General features: G+C 48.1%; 1 protein-coding gene across 2 annotated transcripts in view; it reads right to left on the bottom strand.

Moving 5' to 3' along the window:
- The window catches only part of RARG (retinoic acid receptor gamma), a 127,732-nt gene extending 106,445 nt beyond the window's left edge, over positions 1–21,287 (bottom strand). Inside the window, exon 1 of one of the 2 annotated variants that reach the window (XM_081848973.1) lies at positions 20,961–21,287. The gene's annotated coding sequence lies outside the window, so the exon portion shown is untranslated. Of the gene's footprint in view, positions 1–10,689; positions 10,837–20,960 lie in introns of those variants that run through there. The other variant, XM_081848974.1, reaches the window with a different exon arrangement.
- Between the last annotated feature and the right edge of the window lie 464 nt (positions 21,288–21,751).

Raw genomic sequence — 21,751 nt, 5'->3', positions numbered from 1 at the left:
GCAATGGTTGTGTGTGTGTGTGTGGAGAAGCGGAGATCTGCTGTCGCTTAAGGTTCAGGTGGCCTCAGTGGCTTGGAATGCCTCCCATCACCTTCGGCTAGTGGCCCAGTTATGCCTCTGTCTGGACAGTGGCAGCCTAACCTCTGTTGTCTATGCTCTGGTAGCCTCTAGCTTGGATTACTGCAACACGTTATACGTAGGGCTGCCTCTGAAGATGGTATGGAAGCTTTAGCCGGTGCAGAATTCAGCAGCCAGGTCGCTCACTGAGCATACCACACTGATTCTGCCCTGACTGCACTGGCTGCCAATTAGTTTCCAAGCCCAATTTAAAGTGATGGTTTTGACCTATACAGCTTAGGACCACAATACCTTAAGGACTGCATCTCCCCCATATAAACCACCTCTGACTCTGCATTCATCATCTGAGGCCCTTCTTCGTTTGCCTCCTCCATGTGAGGTCTGGAGGGTGGCAACACAGGCCTTCTCTGTAGTGGCCCCCCATCTGTATAATGCTCTCCCCAAGAAAGTTGGCCTACTGCCTTCACTATATATATTTTAGGTGCCAGACGGTAATGTTCCTCTTCAAGCAGGCCTTGGGCTGATGGATATTCTACAGCCTTTTAAATGTGTCTAGGCAGCATCTTGAAAGGCAGACATCACCTGGCCAACAAAGGTCCGTATCGTTAAAGCTATGGTTTTCCCAGTAGTGATGTATGGAAGTGAGAGCTGGACCATCAAGAAGGCTGATAGCCGAAGGATTGATGCTTTTGAATTCTGGTCTGGAGGAGACTCTTGAGAGTCCCATGGACTGCAAGAAGATCAAACCTCTCCATTCTTAAGGAAATCAGCCCAGAGTGCTCACTGGAAGGACAGATCCTGGAGCTGAGGCTCCAATACTTTGGCCACCTCATAAGAAGAGAAGACTCCCTAGAAAAATCCATGATGTTGGGAAAGATGGAGGGCACAAGGAGAAGGGGACGACAGAGGACGAGATGGTTGGACAGTGTTCTCGAAGCTACCAGCATGAGTTTGACCAAACTGTGGGAGGCAGTGGGAGACAGGAGTGCCTGGCGTGCTCTGGTCCATGGGGTCACGAAGAGTCAGACATGACTAAACGACTAAACAACAACAATAATGGCGGACAAACGTCAGCTCCCTTGGCCAGTAAAGCGAGATGAGTGCCGCAACCCCAGAATCGTCTGCGACTGGACTTAACTGGCAGGGGTCCTTTACCTTTTTATGAGAGGGGGGAGGGGTCTGTTCTGCTGCTTTGTTTCACTTATTTACTTATTTTTATCCTGTATTTTTATTCTGTGAACAGCTCTGACATCTTATGAAGAAGGGCGGTATATATATACAACAAACAAACAAGCCCAGCTGGGATCTGCCCAGCAATGCTACTGCTGATGCAACTGCTATCCCACATCTACAGAATTTTGGCAGTGGCATCAGTACAGCACCAACCCATGGCTGCACTATTCCGGGTTTATGCAAGCAAACTTGTTCCAAGAGCTGCAAGTGTTAACAAATCAACAGCCAACTAATACTGTAGAGCGTAGCCAATGCGATGTTATTGGACAGCAAATCCAATCGTACCTGACCACTGTCCATGCTGTCTGGGGCCCAATGGGAACTGGAAGTCCAGCAAAATCTGGAGGGCTCCACATTTCCTGCCTCAATAGCAGGTCACAATCGCTGAATACAATGGCAGATTACTGTTCATTAGCATCACCACTGTGTCAGTTAATCAACAGGCCTGACCACAAATAAAAACCTTTGCACTCCCGAAATGCCCAACCCCACACTGGCAAACCAATAAATGTGACCATGGCTTTTTCTTATAATTTGTTTTTATAATTTGCTTTTTCTTATAATCTCAAGTTGGTAGCCAACTTGCCCGTCCTGATGAAACGACTGTACTAAGGTTACCAAAATAATAATCACAACACCTGACACCCACTGGTGTTCCAAAATGCACTTGCTTTTTAAAACATTGGTACTTCACAATGCCGATAAGTCCTGAACTTGTTTCTCTTCAAAGCCACGATTTTGATGTGTTACAGCAACACGGAATATTTGAAACTCTCACATGAAGCTAGAATACAAGGGGTGCATTTGTTCACTTTCTATTTTATGAATTACTTAACTTAATTCATCAATTTATAGACTGCTTACTGTTAAAAAAAAATGCTATAAGTGGTTTATAAAGTAAACACCACAAAATTATAAAGTAAAAATACAAATATTCCCTTCAAGGTCTTCAAAAGGGGCATCTTCACTGAGATTTGATAATATGTCATTTTATTTCAATTTGAAGAACCCATTAACCAGTTAAAAGCCAGAAAGTTAATCATTTCGAACATTTTGTTTAACCGGGCTACTCATATAATCCCATCCTGTTCTGTCACGAATGGTTATGGCAGAAAATGGAGACATTTATTTCATCTTACCCTGTGCCGACACCGCCTCATTGCTTCTTGCTTTCCTTATACTTTACAAGGTATATTGTTTAGTTAGGGAAAACTGTTTCAAAATGGATTAAAAACATTAATATGAAAAGGAAATAATATGCAGATCTTGGGCTGTATTAAGCTACCATGTCCCATCAGCAGAAGGTTTTTTGTTGGTGCAATCAGACTCCACCTGCCCCAGCTAGCCTGTGCCACAGACCCTCCACAAAACTGCTCCAGAAGGTTGGGAGAAGCCCTAGAACAGAAGGGGGGCAGGAGAGAGGAGAACCCCGTTTTGTGCAAGCAGAAACCCTTGTGCATAGTGCTACAATGGATCCTACCCATTAGCTGCAGGATGAAGATGTTAATTCGCCCACCATACAAAAGAGGCTCAGGTAAATCAGAGAACATGTGCCTTTTCCCAGTACATCCTCTTTGGCCATTCATGAATGCATGTGCGCTTCCACGTGCATCAAAAATGTAGGAGTGAGATAAGTTAGAATGATGTTGGACAGAAATTAAGTGGTTCCCTGCTGTAATGTAAAGGTTGAAAAATAAGTTATAATAAGTTATAATAAGTTATAATAAGGATTTGCTGAGCTAATAATTTGAATTGGAATACAAAAAGGGGAGGTGTGAGGAGGTCTGGGAAATAAGTTAAAAGAAAATAAGCAATTGAAATTTTATCTGTTTTTAATTGTTTTTAGCTGTATTTTTGTATTTTTGTTCTTTTTTGTTCTTTTTTGTGTGTCTTTGTACTATTTTTGAAATACGAATAAATATTCTTTAAAAATAAAATAAAAAATGTAGGAGTGAGGCCCCTGAACTATTCTTAAGAGCGGAGGTTTTCATCCTTTCTTTAGGGCTCCCTTTGATTTGCTTGCCATGCAGCCACATCTGCCAAGGAAACTCCTGACAAGAATCTTGGTGCACACATCAAATTCAAAAGGAGCACTGGGGAGGCCTGCAGGAGACCCATCCTGAACTGAGAGACCTCTTAGAAGATGATTGGGTGACTGGATCTGGTCATAGGCCGCATCCTTATCTCTCCCACCCCTGGCACAGGTGCCTTGGTTTTTGTTCATGGCGCTGTGCATGGGGCTTTGCAAGCTCCGACTATCAGCTAAATGCCACCCTTTGCAACCTGCTTTTGCACCTAGCCATGTCTTCATCTGTAGGGCTGGAGTTTTCCTACTGCTGTTCTCAGAACTCAGCCAAAGGCTCCCTGGCGGCTCTGCATTGATGGAGAAGTTTGGAAGCTACAGCGAAGTTGTCAGAGAGATGTTTGTTCACCCTCACTCACCTTCTCATTCAGGAACCCCTTACATGCTTCCAGGGAACTCTGGGAAATGCAGCCTTGGAAAAATGCTTAAACACGGGAAAAAGGTAAAGGTAAAGGGACCCCTGACCATTAGGTCCAGTCGTGGCCGACTCTGGGGTTGCGGCGCTCATCTCGCTTTATTGGCCGAGGCAGCATGACTAAGCTGCTTCTGGCAAACCAGAGCAGCACACGGAAATGCCGTTTACCTTCCCGCCGGAGCGGTACCTATTTATCTACTTGCACTTTGACATGCTTTCGAACTGCTAGGTTGGCAGGAGCAGGGACCGAGCAACAGGAGCTCACCCCATCGTGGGGATTCGAACTGCCGACCTTCTGATCGGCGAGTCCTAGGCTCTGTGGTTTAACCCACAGTGCCACTCGTGTCCCTAAACATGGGTAGTAGCAACACAACTACTCCCACAGTCTAAAAAGCCAACAAGGACAGCAGCCCTTTCTTTCACTGGAAAGTTGGAAAATAGTGGGGCCCAGGGTAAGGCGTATACTAGCTCCCCACCTCAAAGTTGGGTGACAGCAGTGGCGTAGCGTGGGGGGTGCAGGGGGGGCCGGCCGCACCAGGCGCAACATCTGGGGGTTAGGGTTAGGGGGTGCAAATCCACGGGTTAGGGGGCACAAATTACTTGCCTTGCCCCGGGTGCTGACAACCCACGCTACGCCACTGGGTGACAGTTCAGACTTCCCTGTCCTGCAAGCCCTTGGGTTGGGCAATAGGTTCCAGAACTACAGGGCCTCTGTATGTCTTCTCGAAATGAAAGATGATATATCATCACCACCACCATCATCATCTATAGGGCATCCACTTACAGGAAATGCAACGTGCTAAGGAAACAACAGGACTCCAATTTGCAGGTATGTTGATTTATATGCATTGGCGCAGAGGAGGAAGTCATGGCTATAATTTAAATAGAAATGCATTTCATAGTGCATTTCATAGGGGTGACCTGTGTGCCTCTTCAGTCTGCTGCAGAGGTGCTAATTAACTGCTGATGGGTCACTTGAAAGGCACCTCCTTGCTCTCAGATCTTTACACAGGGCCTGGACCACAGGGCATCTTCGAATAAAGGACCTTCCTCTGTAAAATAGGGCACTTGCCCACAGGACCAGAACTAACCCTGGGCCTCATAGGCATGGCTTGGAGTCAAGGAGGAGGAAGAAACTTTGGATTTTGTTTTGTTTTAAATGTTTCTTTGTTGTTCCCACCCAACCCCCTTCATCTGCAGCCTTCCAGGCCTCCCTCCCTCTCTCTTTTTATCAAACTTTACCATTTCAGATACTTTATTTGAGAAGGGGGGGGGAATGAGGAGTGAGGTGAGGTGGGGGGAATTTAGCTCCAGCACTCCTTCCCCTTGGCCTCCTGGCTCCAGCTTGCGAACAAAGCCCCCATTTACTGCCTGAATATCACACTTATGTTTAAGGTATTTCCACCAGAAAAGAGAGAGACAGAAAAAAAACCCAAACCTTTTTCCATGACCGAATTAGCTCACTTTTTTTTATGGCTAGCAAGCTGAGGCCTGTCTCGCAGACGGCAGAGCAGGAAAGTCTGAGCAAGCCTTGCATTCCCCCCCACCCCACCCGCTTCGCACCCCCTCATCCCCTTAGCATTCGGAGGGGAGGGGAAATTGCTGCACAGGCATCTGGCTTCACACACACACACACACACACACACACACACACACACACACACAGTTCCAATGAACCCGTTTTGTACAGGAAGGCAAGGAAAGGGAACAGGATGGATGAGTGACAAGCTGGGAAAGAAAGCCTTGGACTTGCAGCACATGGAATAATATAGGAACACAATGGGATTCAGCAGCATTCAGGGACTTGGGGGCCACTCGTGAAAATCCTGGCATCAACACTGGCAAAACCATTAAAATGCCCCAAGCCTACCCTGCATCAGATTCTGGAGCTCTTCAGCCTGGCATTTCTTCCCCGTCCATACCAAGAGATTCAGTGGCTAGATAAGCCATCAGCAGCTCTCTTCCCTTCCAGCACCCAAGCTTAAATTGCTAGCTCAGCCTTTCATTCATGTCACATGTCTACCAAAACTCTTGCACCTGGCAATGTCCAGACCTACATTAAGGTTTGATTTCTCAAAGCAAGAGGTCTTGCAGTTCATGCCCACCTTCATGTCACACCCGTTGACCCCACATTTTGGGCTCAAGAAACCTGGCAGTTGGGAAGATGCACTCTGTGCATGTTCAGGGGCCCTTTCATACTACATGATCAGGGGCTGAGTCCTAGTACAGGCACAAGGGATCAGATTAAAACTGCTCTCATACCGCTTCATCTTGCTGCTGTGCTGTGCTGCTTAGTTCAGCGCCCGCCCCTTCCTCAAATCCCTGCAGCAGCCACAGACAGAGACACAGAGAAACTCCTTTCTCTGCTTCTGCTGCTGCATTCAAAATTCTGGCCCTTAAACAGTCAGGAGCAGTGAGGGCCAGACATGACTTTGGGAGAGTCTTCTCTTTTTAAAGTTAAAAGTTAGACTTCCCCTAGTCAGTGGCGTAGCGTGGGTTGTCAGCACCCAGGGCAAGGCAAGTAATTTGCGCCCCCTAACCCGCACGCCTGGCACCCCCCCCCCCACAGCGGGCGGCGACCCGGCGGCTCGGATCGGATTCGCACAGCAGTGAGAGCAGTGAGAGAGAGTGAGTGAGCCAGGTAGGGGCAGAGAGCTGCGAGTACGAGCGCGCCCCCCCCAGATGTTGTGCCCGGTGCGGCCGCCGCCCCCCTGCACCCCCACGCTACGCCACTGCCCCTAGTCTGAATCACTCCCCTTATACAGACACACACACACACACACACACTTATGCACATCTCACTTGAACACGACCACGTTTATGCTGGTCGCAGTGAAACAAACAAACAAACAAACAAACAAACAAACAAACAAACAAACAAACAGATTAGCCTTCCCTAGCTCAGGGCTGCTGCCCAAGTGAGGGAAAGCAGCCTTTGTTCGACCAGCAGCAGCACAGGGCAAGAAGCGCCTTCTCCCTGCCTCCACTGCATGCCCATGCCCCTATCCTAGCACCAGTTCTGCTGAGGGTCCTTCTCGGCCTTTGCCCTCCATGGCCAGCCACCACTGCACAAACTAGCCCCTACCCACTAGTTAGGGGAAATGTGTGTAGATCCCTGTGGGCTTCGTTCCTTGGAGTCCTCACTTATTTAGCTGCCTTTTCATGTCCATGTTATCTTATACCAGGGGTCAGCAACCTTTTTGAGCCGTGGGCTGGTCCACTGTCCCTCAGGCCATGTGGTGGGCTGGACTATATATTTTTTTTGGGGGGGGGGAATGAACGAATTCCTATGCCCCACAAATAACCCAGAGATGCTTTTTAAATAAAAGCACACATTCTACTCATGTAAAAACACCAGGCAGGCCCCACAAATACCCCAGAGATGCATTTTAAATAAAAAAGACACATTCTACTCATGTAAAAACACCAGGCAGGCCCCACAAATAACCCAGAGATGCATTTTAAATAAAAAGACACATTCTACTCATGTAAAAACACGCTGATTCCTGGACCATCCGCAGGCAGAATTGAGAAGGCGATTGGGCCGCATCCGGCCCACGGGCCTTAGGTTGCCTATCCCTGTTTTATACCATGAGGATACTTGGGTGAAAAGGAAAGCCCTTCTGCAAGGACTCCCCACCTACAAACTGGAACCACATCATGACAAATGGCACTGGGGAAGATCACCCTTTAGCCGTACAGTGGTACCTCAGGTTACATACGCTTCAGGTTACAGACTCCGCTAACCCAGAAATAGTACCTCGGGTTAAGAACTTTGCTTCAGGATGAGAACAGAAATCGTGCTCTGGCGGCGCGGCGGCAGCGGGAGGCCCCATTAGCTAAAGTGGTGCTTCAGGTTAAGAACAGTTTCGGATTAAGAACGGACCTCCGGAACAAATTAAATACTTAACCCGAGGTACCACTGTATAAGGATTGGATACACCAAGCACTTGTTGGGAAAAAATACATACATACACATATATATATATATATATACACACACACACACACAGTGGTACCCCGGGTTAAGTACCGTATTTTTCGCTCTATAAGACGCACCAGACCACAAGACGCACCTAGTTTTTGGAGGAAGAGAACAAGAAAAAAAAAATAATTCTGAATCTCAGAAGCCAGAACAGCAAGAGGGATCGCTGCACAGTGAAAGCAGCAATCTCTCTTGCTGTTCTGGCTTCTGGGATAGCTGCACAGCCTGCATTCGCTCCATAAGACGCACACACATTTCCCCTTACTTTTTAGGAGGGAAAAAGTGAGTCTTATAGAGCAAAAAATACGGTACTTAATTTGTTCTGGAGGTCTGGTACCTCGGGTTAAGAACTTAATTCATTCTGGAGGTCCGTTCTTAACCTGAAACTGTTCTTAACCTGATGACCACTTTAGCTAATGGGGCCTCCTGCTGCCGCCGCCGCCCCGCCAGAGCCCGATTTCTGTTCTCATCCTGAAGCAAAGTTCTTAACCTGAAGCGCTAAAGTCACCGGAAAGACAGAAGTTCAGCTTCTGCTTCCACACCAGCTCCTCTTTCACACCAGGCGCGAGCCCAGAACGCTGTGGTGTGTCCAGGTGTGGCAAGCTCCATCCCCGCGCTGGGGTCAAATAAGGGATTTCACAGGGCGGGTAGGGCCAGCAGGGATACGAACTGGCTCACCTGGTATGGGTGGTTGAGTGCCGTTCCTCCTCCCTCAGGCGTGTGTCCAAGAGCAGGCACGGAAACAGGAGGTGCCAGTCCGGTGGCTTCGGCAGCCAGGAGGGTGGTGCCCGACGCCTTGAAGGGAGGCGAGGCTGTTTTGCTGATTATTCCCCAAGTCAGGATTTGCATGGCACCGCTTCAGAGGGCTTGGTTGCATCCGCCGGCCTCCTGCCCTCACTTCCCTGAAATGTTATCCTGGCAGAGGGGACTCCGCGCTGGCCAGCCCACTTTCGAAGTCCCTCCATCTTGGAACTCCCCCGTCTCTCCCACGTCCTTGGAACCACCCAACACACAAAACTCCCTGCCACCGCCACCTCCTGTTTGGCTGGATTCGAACCAGAAATGTCAAAGCCCACACCCAATCCAACCCGCTCACACACACACACACACACACACACACACCCCACCCCGCTGCTTTTAGGACAGACTGACAATGCAGTATTCACATCGTCCTGTCAAGAGGTGTTGTGCTTATGGGCCCTGGGGGTGTTGTGGAGAGGTGAGTCAGGGCCAGGACACCAAGGAGAGAAGAGTGAGAGTTGGCGTGGGAAACCAGGCAAGACTGTGCGAGGGTGTGGGCCGCAAGGGGGAGAGAGGTGGGGCCGCAGCTGGATTCTAGAACAACCATCGCCTACATGGAGGAGGGAAAGAACCCAACCGCTTTATTTAGGTGGCGGTGGGGAGACTGAGACATGCTGTGTGCTTGCCAGAGGTACAAATCAGGGCACATCCTCTCTCTCTCTCTCCCCCCCACACACAGCCCTCTCTCACAAATACACACATATGTACATATCTCAGGGCAACAGCTAACTTCTCAAACTCTGTGCACTCTCTCACTTTGGCACAATGTTAGGTTTCCTCATGTACATGACTGTTCTGCGCCCCCGCCCCCGGCTATAACACTGTGGTGCTCAGTTCATGCAACCAAGCAGTAGAGTAGGAGTGTTTCAATAACCAGAGGTGGTCACGATGTTGTTGTTGTTGATTAGTCGTTTAGTTGTGTCCGACTCTTCGTGACCCCATGGATCAGAGCACGCCAGACACTCCTGTCTTCCACTGCCTCCCGCAGTTTGGTCAAACTCACGCTGGTAGCTTCAAGAACACTGTCCAACCATCTTGTCCTCTGTCGTCCCCTTCTCCTTGTGCCCTCCATCTTTCCCAACATCAGGGTCTTTTCTAGGGAGTCTTCTCTTCTCATGACGTGGCCAAAGCATTGGAGCCTCAGCTTCAGGATCTGTCCTTCCAGTGAGCACTCAGGGCTGATTTCCTTCAGAGTGGACAGGTTTGATCTCCTTGCAGTCCATGGGACTCTCAAGAGTCTCCTCCAGCACCATAATTCAAAAGCATCAATTCTTGGGCGATCAACCTTCTTTATGATTCAGCTCTCACTTCCATACATCACTACCAAGGCACAAACAACATAAACCGGGGCAACTGCTACAGCCATCTTATCATCAGCCCTGGTGGTGAAGCCTGTGAAGAACTGCCTCCGCAACCATGTCTCTTGAGCACCATTGGGTGCACATGAAGAAACTCCCTTACACAGGAACCGGCAGAACTGTCTGAAATAATACACTTTCAAAGAACAGCTTCTACCAGAGATCGTGATGCTTTGGAGATGTGTCTGCACAATACAGTGGTGCCTCGCAAGACGAAATTAATTCGTTCCGCGAGTTGCTTCGTCTTGTGATTTTTTTGTCTTGCGGAGCGCGGATTCCCCGGGTATTAACGGCTTTAAGAAAAAGGAAGCAAACCCGCAAGACGTTTTCATCTTGCGAAGCAAGCCCATTGGGAAATTCGTCTTGCGAAGCACCTCAAAAAACAGAAAACCCTTTCGTCTAGCGAGTTTTTCGTCTTGCGAGGCATTCGTCTTGCGGGGCACCACTGTAGCTTTAAACCACTTCCATCCCCGTTTGACCAATCTGCCTCCCAGCCGAGGAGACTTGACAGCGGCAGTTCTTGCAGAAAGCGCTAGGAATCTCAAGCAAAGACTTCTTACCACCCTCACACAATGACACTAACCGCAATTCTTTGGGGCTAGACTACGACGATTGCATCACTTTCAAAGCTGTCTAAACTTGCAGCACAGACCCCGATCCCTGCCATGCCAGATATCCACAGGCCCAACAGCAACTGCGGTGATCCCAGCACAGATCACTGCTAGCACAGACTTACCGGTAGGAGTAACTCAGGCGGGACAGCAACAACAAAAAGCCAGCGCAGGGAGGATGAAGACAGATATAACACATATGTACCGTATATAACTCACAACACAGTGCTCAGGTGCAGAGTGAAGCCAGCTTCCTCATTGGCTTTGTAACCAAAATGACTAACGTGCTATTCAGAAAACTGAATGCCGGCTCAGCCAGTCATCTTTCCCCTCCACCCATCCTTCAAGCATACCGTTTGTTTGTTTGTTTGTTTGTTTGTTTGTTTGTTTTTAAAGTGTTGCATGAAGATTCATATATTTCTGTTCAAACTTCTCTCCCCACAATGACATTTTAAAAAGATTTCTTTCTTTTTTTCAGTGCAAAGCTGCTCCAAGGGTTTTTGGTAACATCATATCAACACTGCGTGCAGCCAGCTGCTGTTTCAAACTTGGAGAACCATTCCATTTTCAAGGTTCAGCTCTGGAGAGAAATATAACCCAAAATCAGAAGTTGGTTTCTGCCAATTGAGATCTGGCTTCCCCACCCCCCCACCGCTTCTTTTTCTGGTCTTCTTGGCTACGTAGTCTGCAAGTTCCTTAGGACAACATCCCTGCAGGCACCTGGCAGCCGAACAGGAACCTATGATAATAATGGACTGACACAGCCAAAAGGATGACCTGCAGAAGTTAGGATTCAGAGCACTGATTGTTTTGATGCTTCAGGGTGCACCTAGAACAGGCATAGGCAAACTCAGCCCTCCAGATGTTTTAGAACTACAACTCCCATCATCCCTAGCTAACAGGACCAGTGGCCAGGGATGATGGGAGTTGTAGCCCCAGAATATCTGGAGGGCCAAGTTTGCCAATGCCTGACCTAGAATGAAAAATTTTCCCACCTCAGAATTTTTCATGCTTTAAACTACAATAATGGAACATGGTATCAGGAAAAAGAAAGGGGTTGCATTCCCATTTCTCTGTCCCCCATGTGGACTGCACAGCCCTTAATTCATCCTGTCAGCACAAGCTGCAGCTTGCGGTCCAATAAATATACTCAAGTCCCATGTGGAAGTGCCCTTAGGCTATGTACAAAAGGCAGCGCTCTCTCTAGAAGAGATACCTTTTAATACAGGGGTTTAATGCTACAGTCACCTATTTGAACTGTGCCACCCGTGCTGATCTTCCTCGTCTGTTTGGATTAGCAGCATTCAGAATAGGTGTCAGCACAGCTCCCTCTGCTCCTTGAGGATATCAGGTGTGCAGATTCAGCATACCTGACAACACCTTGCACACTCCTGCACCGGGAAGCACTTTTAGGAACATTAGGTTCCCGCAACAAGCAACGCAACTTGATTTTTCATCTGGTAGATTTGTATATGCTGAGTTGTCCACAAGACACATGTCCCAGGTGGATGCAGCTAGCTAGGAGCACCAGTTCACTCTTCGGATATTTTTCAAGGTGTGCTGTGTGTCTCACTGCTTTACAGAAGCTCGACCCATTCATGAAACACACAGAAGAGGCCAGCTCATTCACTCAAAAAGAAAGAACTGCCTGTATTACGGACACTGGTCCTAAATCCGAGATGAAAAACTGCTCTGTTTCTCTGTCCGCTTCCCTGACAAATGTTGGATCTCATGCCTCCTGTTTTGCTTTCGAGCTTTCCATTTATCCCACCCTCCCTTTGACAAAGTAGCCCAAGTATCTGCAGCTTGTCCTAACTTGCAACATACCACATGACAGAGTTTTTCCTCTCTCTGCACCAAGCCGTTGCCCACCACCTACCCGAAGTATGTCCTTGGCTGTACCACACAAAGTATGGCCATTTCTCCCCACGTCCCGCCAAAACGATTCATGTACACAGGGGCTGTACTGTGTCTGTGCATGGTAGCTGTGCCCTTCCAGCTTCTTAAGCCTAGGGCTGCAGCAGATGAATACTACATACACACATGCATGCAAGCAACAGGGAACTCCAGCGCTATGGACATGAGCACAACTTTATTTTCCAAAGTCCATTGTCCACATGGGTTTTGTTTTTTTTATCTTTTCGGATGGGCGTTCAAGGGTTGCGCCAACATTTCCTTTCTCTCTCTTTCTGACCTGCAGCTCATGAGCTCACAGCCTAGTTGTCCTTCAAGGTTAAGACTAGACATTGTTGGTGTGGATCAGATTTAATAATGACCCCTGGGATAAGGACTGTGGGTAGTATAACACACCATTTAATAACTTCCTTGCTTACCAGAACTATTCTCAACATTCAGCAGGGCGTCTCTAGGGTCTAACTTCTGCTATGCCCTAACACAAGGTGGATATGGTAGCAGGTTCCATATCTCAGGATTATATCCCAACCTAGCAAGGCAGGTACTTCCATTACTCAAACCTAAGCAGGCGGACACGGAGTAAGTCACTTAGTGGTCAACTCAAACCCACCACAGCCTTGAGGAGCATAGCAAGAAGATGTTAATCCTTTGGACAGCACACTCCTGCTTCTTCCATTAGTCCTCGGTTCCTTTGTCAATGGTGCAAGAGAGACAATGGATTTATGAAGCAACAGAGGGATGGTGAATCGTTTGTGCCAGGACAATGATATTCTCCCCTGTTTCCTACTGACACCACCTGCCCCTGCTTTTGTCCATAAAAAGGGCAGGGTGGATCTACAAAAACCACTTCGCTGCATTGTTTTCTAGGAAGCAAATCATGCTTCTGGGAAGATCCACATGAATCTCACTGCTTTCAGGCTCCCCAACACTAAAAAGGTGACATCTTTCTAATACAACTTCTCAATCAGTGGGGCAGGGCGTGCCAACTCATTTGCAGATAGGGGAAACTGTGGAGGGCACCATGCAGCAACGATGCACATGCTCTCCCTTCCACCAGGAATTAGGCTTGGAAAAGGGGTTGTTGTTTTTTACTTTTTCTCAAGTTATTGGCAGGAGGGTTTTGATCTTTATGGGGAGCGCAAGTCAGAAGGCAAGAGATAACCTTCCCTCCACAGCTGCAAGCTCCAGGAAGACCACCCTCCTCTTGAAGCCAGTGGAAGGTCTCTTTCAAGCCTAATTTCAGCAAGGGGCAACCAGACCCTATTATGGGTGATAGGGAAGGTCTCTGTGGGCACATGCACACCAACAGGTGCCACACTGGATATCTATGAGCAAGGGGACCTAAGAGACCAGACCAAATAGCCTGACTCATCCTTCTAATGTGCCACCTCTACTGAAAAAAGAGGGAACCTGAAGTTAGGTTGTGTCCACACTCCTGTTTGCTGGGCACTTAACTGCATTCCCAGTGCTGAGTTTTTAATCTGAATTCACACAGCATTATCCAAAATACATGCGTGTCCTGTACTGTGTTATAAGATACTAGTGTTTGGTGTGTTGTTTCTCAAACCAGCCTCACACCGTGGGAGTCCTTAAGCCTTTCCTAATTAGTCTCTAGCCAAGGTGTGAACACCCTTAGAATGCTGCCATGAAAAGAAAACAGATTCTGCTTGCTACCCCATTCAGCACCTTGGGAAGGGAAGAGCTCAATCAACCTTATTTTGGCCAGCAACCTTTTTTTTAACTAGCTGTTTTCCTCCCTTTTCGGGCTAGCATGAGAAGCTGTTAAGATATATTTTTTAAAGCCAAAAGAACAGCAAGGGAAAGGGGGCCAGGGAATGGACAGGGATAGGCAGAGCTGCCTGAGCTAAGTAAACCCGAATTCAGCAAGCAGAATTATTCAAATTCAGTACATCTGCATGCATTGCTTACTTTGCATGGAGTCCAAATAGAAGCCCAGGAGAGGGAGCAGTAAAGTATGGGAGGGAGAGGACTGTAGGGAGCAACAATGCCCTACTTTTGGACCACCATCGCTCCTCTAGTTTGCACCTTCTTTGGATGATGCTCACACATTTCCACTCTCTATAATCTCAAAGGCTAGAAATTTGTGTGTATATAGATATCACTTCAAGGCTTTTTATTACAATCAAATGGTATATAAATCTTTCTTTCTGAATCAAAGCTAGTATCTATATCTGTATTCCATGGAATGTCCAATTCTTTGCAAACACAGCAAGCTTTTTGACACACTGCATACACACAATGCTAGTGTGATGGTAAAGGTAAAGGGACCCCTGATCATTACGTCCAGTCATGACCGACTCTGGGGTTGCGGCGCTCATCTCACTTTATTGGCCGAGGGAGCCGGCGTACAGCTTCTGGGTCATGTGGCCAGCATGACTAAGCCACTTCTATGAATGTTAAGAAGGATGCTAGATTATAAAAAATTGGCCACCACTAAATTAGATTTGAATTTGATGATAAGTGAGATTAAAGAAAACATAAATTTTTTGGAGAATTGCTAGATTATATTTAAATGAGTGGATATAAGATCGTAAACAAGTTGATAATTTGCTTGGAAAAACCTTTTAACGATGTAAATGGGAGCGGGAGACGTGAGGGAGTCCAAAGAAGTGATGAAACCACGTTGTGTTAGAAGTAAGATTGTTTATTATTTGTGCATTTGTACTCAAAAACTTTAATAAATATTTATATATATTAAAAAAAAGCCACTTCTGGCGAACCAGAGCAGAGCACGGAAACACTGTTTACCTTCCCGCCAGAGTGGTACCTATTTATCTACTTGCACTTTGACGTCTCCTAGGTTGGCAGGAGCAGGGACCGAGCAACGGGAGCTCACCCCGTTGCAAGGATTCGAACCGCCGACCTTCTGATTGGCAAGTCCTAGGCTCTGTGGTTTAACCCACAGCGCCACCCGCGTCCCTTTAGTGTGATGGTACCCAGTAAGATTTTTTTTTTTTAAGTGATGAGCCTTTGGAAGAAGGTATTTATTTCCCATGAGAGCCATGATTTGCCAAAGCCTGGGTCTACGAACACTTACAGTCAATTTAAAGCAATACCCCCCAACACACATCATCATGGGAGCTGCACTTTACCACTCACAGTTCCTAACACCCTTTACAAACTAGAGTTCCCAGGATTCTTGGGGGGGGGGGGACACACCGTGTACTTCGAAATGCATGGTGTGCAGGCAGCCTCCAGCTGGTAGCCACCCCATGGCTACTCTTCTATATAGTCTTTAATAGAGACATCTCAACATACAGTGGTACCTCAGGTTAAGAACTTAATTCGTTCTGGAGGTCCGTTCTTAACCTGAAACTGTTCTTAACCTGAAGCACCACTTTAGCTAATGGGGCCTCCTGGTGCCGCTGCGCCGCCACTGCACAATTTCTGTTCTCATCCTGAAGCAAAGTTCTTAACCCAAGATACTATTTCTGGGTTAGCGGAGTCTGTAACCTGAAGCGTATGTAACCCGAGGTACCACTGTACCTCCAAGACAAAGCATCACACCCAGTTTTGCGAAGTAGGTCAGTGCTATCCCCATAGGGCAAGTGTAGAAACAAAAGACCCACATGACTCACATGGGGAGGCAGGAGGCTGGACAAAATCCAGAAATCCTGATTCCTTACCTAGCCTCTGGAAATGCAATCCTTAGCCAGCGTTCTGCTGACCCGTGGAGAAAGAAAAGAAGTCCTGCTGCTCACAGACACTTCCAAGGAGGGGAGTTCACACCCTGGTAAGAAAGGCTCGCTACCTCCTGCTATCGAGCCCTCTGGCCAGGGTATGGGCACTTTATTAGTGCAGAGGGCCTCATCAGGATTTTACAAGCCAAGAGTCACAAATGAAGAAGCATTTATTTCCATTCCACATTCTTTTCATCATCTCATTTTTTTTTTACATGACAAAGCTACAGCTGTTAGACACTTATTTCAAGAGGAGTTGATTTCAAAACGTGCTCCAGAAAACCCCGCAGTTCTTTGGAAGTGCACCAGACGTTTCTCAAGAAGAAGGTCAGCGTTGGCACAGAAGGGTCCTTGAATGGCAGCTCACCCACCGTTACCAATCTCCTCCTGGAATGTGCAGGGGGAGAACTGTGTTCTGAGGCTCATATGGGGCTACAGCAAAGCAAAAGAGACCTGGATGATGCCCTGGATGAATGGGGATCATACTCTAGGTCAGGAATGGAGAACCTGCAGCCCTCCAGATGCTGTTGGACTCCAACTCCCATCAGCCCCAGCCAGCATGGCCAGTGGTCAGAGATGACGGGCGCTGCAGTCCTGCAACATCTGGAGAGCTGCAGGTTGCCCAGCCCTGCTCCAGTACATGTTTTCAAACATGGTCTTCAGCCACAATGTGTTGACCAAAACATGAGAAAACAAAAATAGGGTTGTTGTTTTTCACATTGTGGACGGTTTTTCTGAGCTGCTTTGGAACTGCTGCTGTTGCAGTGTGTGTGTTGCTTTGTGCTGTGTTCTCTGTTTTGTAATAAAAGGCAAAAAACAAACAAAACAGAGGGGGGGGGACTGGTCTCCAGTGCTTTCAAACCTGGGAGCCACTTTTGACCCAAACAAGCATTTTGGGACACATTCCTTAATTTTATTTCTTTTTGGTGTGGTGGCAGTGCTGCTCATGCCTCATCTCACATCAGCTCAAAACCCAGCAGTGTGTCTCAGTTCCAATGCTCTAGAAAGAGATGAGGAACCTGTGGCTCATCGAACATTGGTGGACTTCTAAATCCCTCCCACCCCCCTGACTATTGGCAAGGTTAGCCATCCTTGCTCTACAACATTTACCAGAATCCTCTGCATTCTGTTTAAGTTTTACTGGACTGAATTCTGGCTGTTTATCAGACATTCTCAATAAATTCTGGTAACTTATTTCTACAACTACGACTGCCACATGACTACTACTATTTAGCATGCCTGCAGCCTGCTGCATGTTGCACAGAACACACACACACACACAAGTGAAGGAACACTGTCTTCACTCAGAGTTGACACTAAAACTCTGGACACCTAAGAGCAGATTGAACAAAATTGCAGCTTCTGCTCACAGCAAATGATTCAGATGACAAGGGAAAGGAGTCTCCGGGAACACAGGCAAAAAACAACAACAACAGCCACCGTAAGAAAGCAAATGGTAACTATCAACCCTTAGCAGAATGGTGGGGAACCTGGTGGCCTTCCACATGTCGCTGAACTACAATTCTCATACTCCATGATCGTGACCAGTGGTGGCTAGGGTTGGAGGGCCACAAGTTGCACACAAGTTGCACAACTAGAGCAGGAGGAGGGGGGAAGAAATAAGGCTTGGAAAAGGAGTGCCAGGAGTGGGGGAAGATAAGATCAGCATGGTCATGAGGACTTGAGACATCTTTTAAATAAAATAAACTCTAATGAGAACCACACAAAAGTGTGTTGGGGCAATATGCAGCCCCTGCTCACTGTTTTCACATCATGTGATCAATCCCTTTAAAAGAAAAGCAGTATTGACACGCCTGCAGCTAAGCTGAAGTGACTAGAAAGGAGCCAGATCAGGTAAAAGACTCAGACAGAAAACCTGGGTTCCAGCATGCACTCAGCCATGAAGCTCATTTGACTACCTTCAGTATCCCTCAGCCTAATCTAGGCTGCTGTGAGGGTAACATGGCCAGGAATGCACCAAATATGCTGCCCTGAGCTAAGTGATGTCATAAAGGTAGGAGAAATTGCTCTGTTATGTGAGTTGTTCCCATGGCAGGCCACAGAGTAATAGGCACATCATGAACAGAACGAGATCTGCAGTCAGATCAACCTTGCAAATGAAGTCCTCAGAAGTTACTAGCCCATCCAGCCAGAGGGTCCTTTACAGCACAAACAAGACAAGACAAGACAAACCCAACACCTGTAATGCTGCCCTGCATGGATCGCCTAGATACAGTTTGCTACTCACCACAGGCAACCAGTCAAGAAGCTATTTACAAACCTGAATCTAATTGCACCTCTTTAACCGTTTATTTTTGGGCAAAGGTTCTGGCTAATGACTAAGGTCAAGGAAGTGTTCCATTCCACAGAACCAAAAGCAACCGCAGTCGGGATTCAAGAAGAGTCCATCATTGCTAAGATGTCTCATTGCTGGGTCTTGGAAGTGAACCCAAATCCAGTTCCTTAGAGATGGGGAGACACTACTAGCCTATCTCCAGTCCAAGGTGAATTCTTGCCCATTTTTGCCCAAGCTAATAAGTAGGGAGACGGTAGTCTCATTTTATGACCAAGGAGACACCTGATGGGAAGGGGAATCAGTTTTCCTTTCCATACAGTATTTCCATCTGCACAACCTGGAGAATCTAGACCTTGCTCTTCTTGAACAATACGTCAATTTAGCTGCATACCTGTCAGCCTTTCCTCTTCCATGTTTACAGTAGGGAGAATAGTCCCACCCTGCCACAATCAGCAGAAGATGCCCAGGTGCATTGCAAGCTTGGGAGGAAGAAGAGGAGAGATACAATGGGAATTGAAGTTGAGTGATGGAGCAATCCCCAAATTTTCCTTTAGGGGGTGCTCACTTAAAATAGCCAAACTGTACCTGGGTTCCATTTTCCCACTAAAAGCTTCACATACATAGGTTAATATGTAAATTTACAAGAACAGCCCAAGAGAGAGAGAGAGGGACAGATTTCAAGGTCTGTGTGGGGTAACATACAGACAACCTGTGACCTGCCTATCTTTGGAATCCTATAAGGTCACTATGTACTGAGGGTCACACATCTGGGCCTTAGAATGAGCTCCATTGCTATGCTGGCACCTAGAGATGCTCACCAAGGTAACAAGAGTCCTTGCCTACTCAATAGACCAAGAACGGGGACAGAGACATGTTAGTCATGGCCATCGCCAGTCCAGCCCAAGCCAACAGGCAACACGAGGTGGGCTCTTTGAACACACAACAAGTTGTTGTACACAGAACAAAAGTGAGGGAGAGACTGTGGTTTAGGGCAACAGCTACATATGGATAGATGTGTGGATGTCAACAGAGGTCTCTGTATGGGAGGAAAATTGGGGAATTGAAAAGTAAATGAATGGACAGGACGTTTTGTGATATGGCAGCTACAGGATGGATTTATGGATGTCGAAAGAAGGCTTCCTTGCTCTGTTCCTGGCATAAACCAGGAATTGGTCAAGGAACAACTGTGGGATCCATAGCTGTCAACCTTCCCTTTTTTTGCAGGAAATTCCCTTATTCCAGCGTCATTTCCAGCTGCTTCCCGCTGCTATCCTGGATTGTTAGATATCCCGTAGACTGTCCCCAGGACAGGTGAGGCTGCTGATCCCTTATTTCCAAATCTGAAAGTTGACAGCTATGGTGGGATCTGAACCATCCCCCCCCCCCCGCAATAGTTAATTAATGAATTAATTGAATGGCAATGGGTGCCAAGATGGCGGCACTGCTTACCTGGGAAGGCCACACACCCAACACAGAACTGAGGACTGGTAAGTCATGTGGCTATTATTTTTGGGGGGGAGGGGGGTATTATCCAAAGCACCCCGGAACTTCACCAAGAGTCTCCAGAAGGCAGCCTTCGATCAGCCCCGTCTTCCTCTGATGGCTCTCAGGCGTCTGGAGACCCATCGCCCTTCCGCTCCACCCACTGCCCGGCTTTCCCCGCCAAAGCAGAGCTGGAACCTCCTGCCCTTCTTGCTGGGAAGCAGCTCTCCCTCGGGAGCACCGTGGGCAGCCGAAGGCAAGGCGGCTGGGCGCCCCCCGCTTCCGCCTGCCTCCCTGCGCCATATGCTGGCCAGCTTCAGACGACGCGGGTTCGAGCAGCAGCAGAGATGCTCAAGGAGCAGGGGAGCAGGAAGGAGGCAGGTTCAAAAGAGCAGCGGCGCCTCTCAGCCCGGGGTTTGCCCACCCTGCGCCCTCTTGACACAGCTGTGTCCGTGGCTCAGGGCGCCTTCTCACGATCAGAGGTCAGGAGCACAACACCCCAGGAGAAGACATCCCTCGAAGCCCTAAGCGGGATCACAGGAGAGCGACCACCAAGTGGAGCCAGCTCACGCGCGCAGAGATGCCCTTGCACGCACTCCGCCCCGCTCACACGTGCACCGGCCCCAATGCCACACTCCACTCCATTCGGGCGCTCGGCAGGCGCTTGCCTCGCACGTGGGGCCGCCCAGCAGTCGCCAAGGTCTGTCGGCTCCAGAGACACCCGCTCTCCTCTCCCTCCCTCCATACACACGTGCGCGCGCTCCAACAGCCCGATCCCCCCACCCACAGCGCCACGCGAAAAGTTCTTTTCAAACAGCAGACTTCAAGGCCTCGGGAAGTCAAAAAGAAAAAGGCAGCAGATACGTGTCCACCACCCCCCGCCCCCCCCCCCCCCGCGCGCCACAAAAAGCCGGCGCAGGGGCGAGGAAAGTAAATCCAGATGCAGAACTCGGCATCTGACCTCTCACGCCTTCTGTCCAGGCCCCGCGTGCTGCCCACTCACCTGGTCGTCTGAGTGGGCTCGACACGCAGAGACAACACCTGGAGCCGGGGGAACTTTCCACGTCCCGTCTCTCTCTCCCTGCTGTTCCTGAGCGAGTGTGAGCCTCCCTCTCGCTGAGAATCACTCTCTCTCTCTCTTTTTTCTTTTTTTTTTTTAACGTTCACTAAGAAATCATTATACTCGGCTATTCATAACCCCAGCAGATCATGTGACACAGCCCTGAAAATATACAGCACATTTTTTCAAAAACCACAGAATGACTTCAGGCGAAGACACGGAAAATATTTTCTCTCTCCTCCTCCTCTCGCTGCTGCTGCTGCTGCTGCTGCCGCTCCCCCCTGCGCCCAGGCGTCTGTCAGCTTGTCAAAAGGACTTGACATCAGGACTGTGTCGGTGGCACAGAGCGGAGTGCTTTCCTCCACCAAGAGAGGGAGGAAAGGATGCATCCTGAGTCTGGACCTCACCTACAGAGGGACAGACAGACAGACACACTTGTTTTCCTTGTGATTTTTTTTTTTAATATTAAAAAAAAACCAGGAAGGAGAGACCAATCCACCAACTCTGGATTAGCACTTCTCCTGCCACAACCACAAGCTAGTGCTCTGCGTTTCGGAGAGAGTTTGGGACCACTTCAGAGTCTCCAAGGCATGAACCTTACCAGGTGCAGTTTTTAAACTGTGTGGCAGGGAAAGATGACGTCCCTCTGAAGTTTAGCAGAAGTTTCTCTGAGAAAATCAGAAACGAGTGCTTGCTGCCTGCTAGTGATCTCTCTCTGTGTCTGTCTTGCAAAC

The sequence above is a fragment of the Podarcis erhardii genome, assembly GCF_964252035.2.
Source record: "Podarcis erhardii genome assembly, chromosome: 2".
NCBI classification, from domain to species: domain Eukaryota; kingdom Metazoa; phylum Chordata; class Lepidosauria; order Squamata; family Lacertidae; genus Podarcis; species Podarcis erhardii.
Note: the sequence above shows the minus strand (reverse complement) of the source record. Positions and strands in the feature narration are given on the sequence as shown.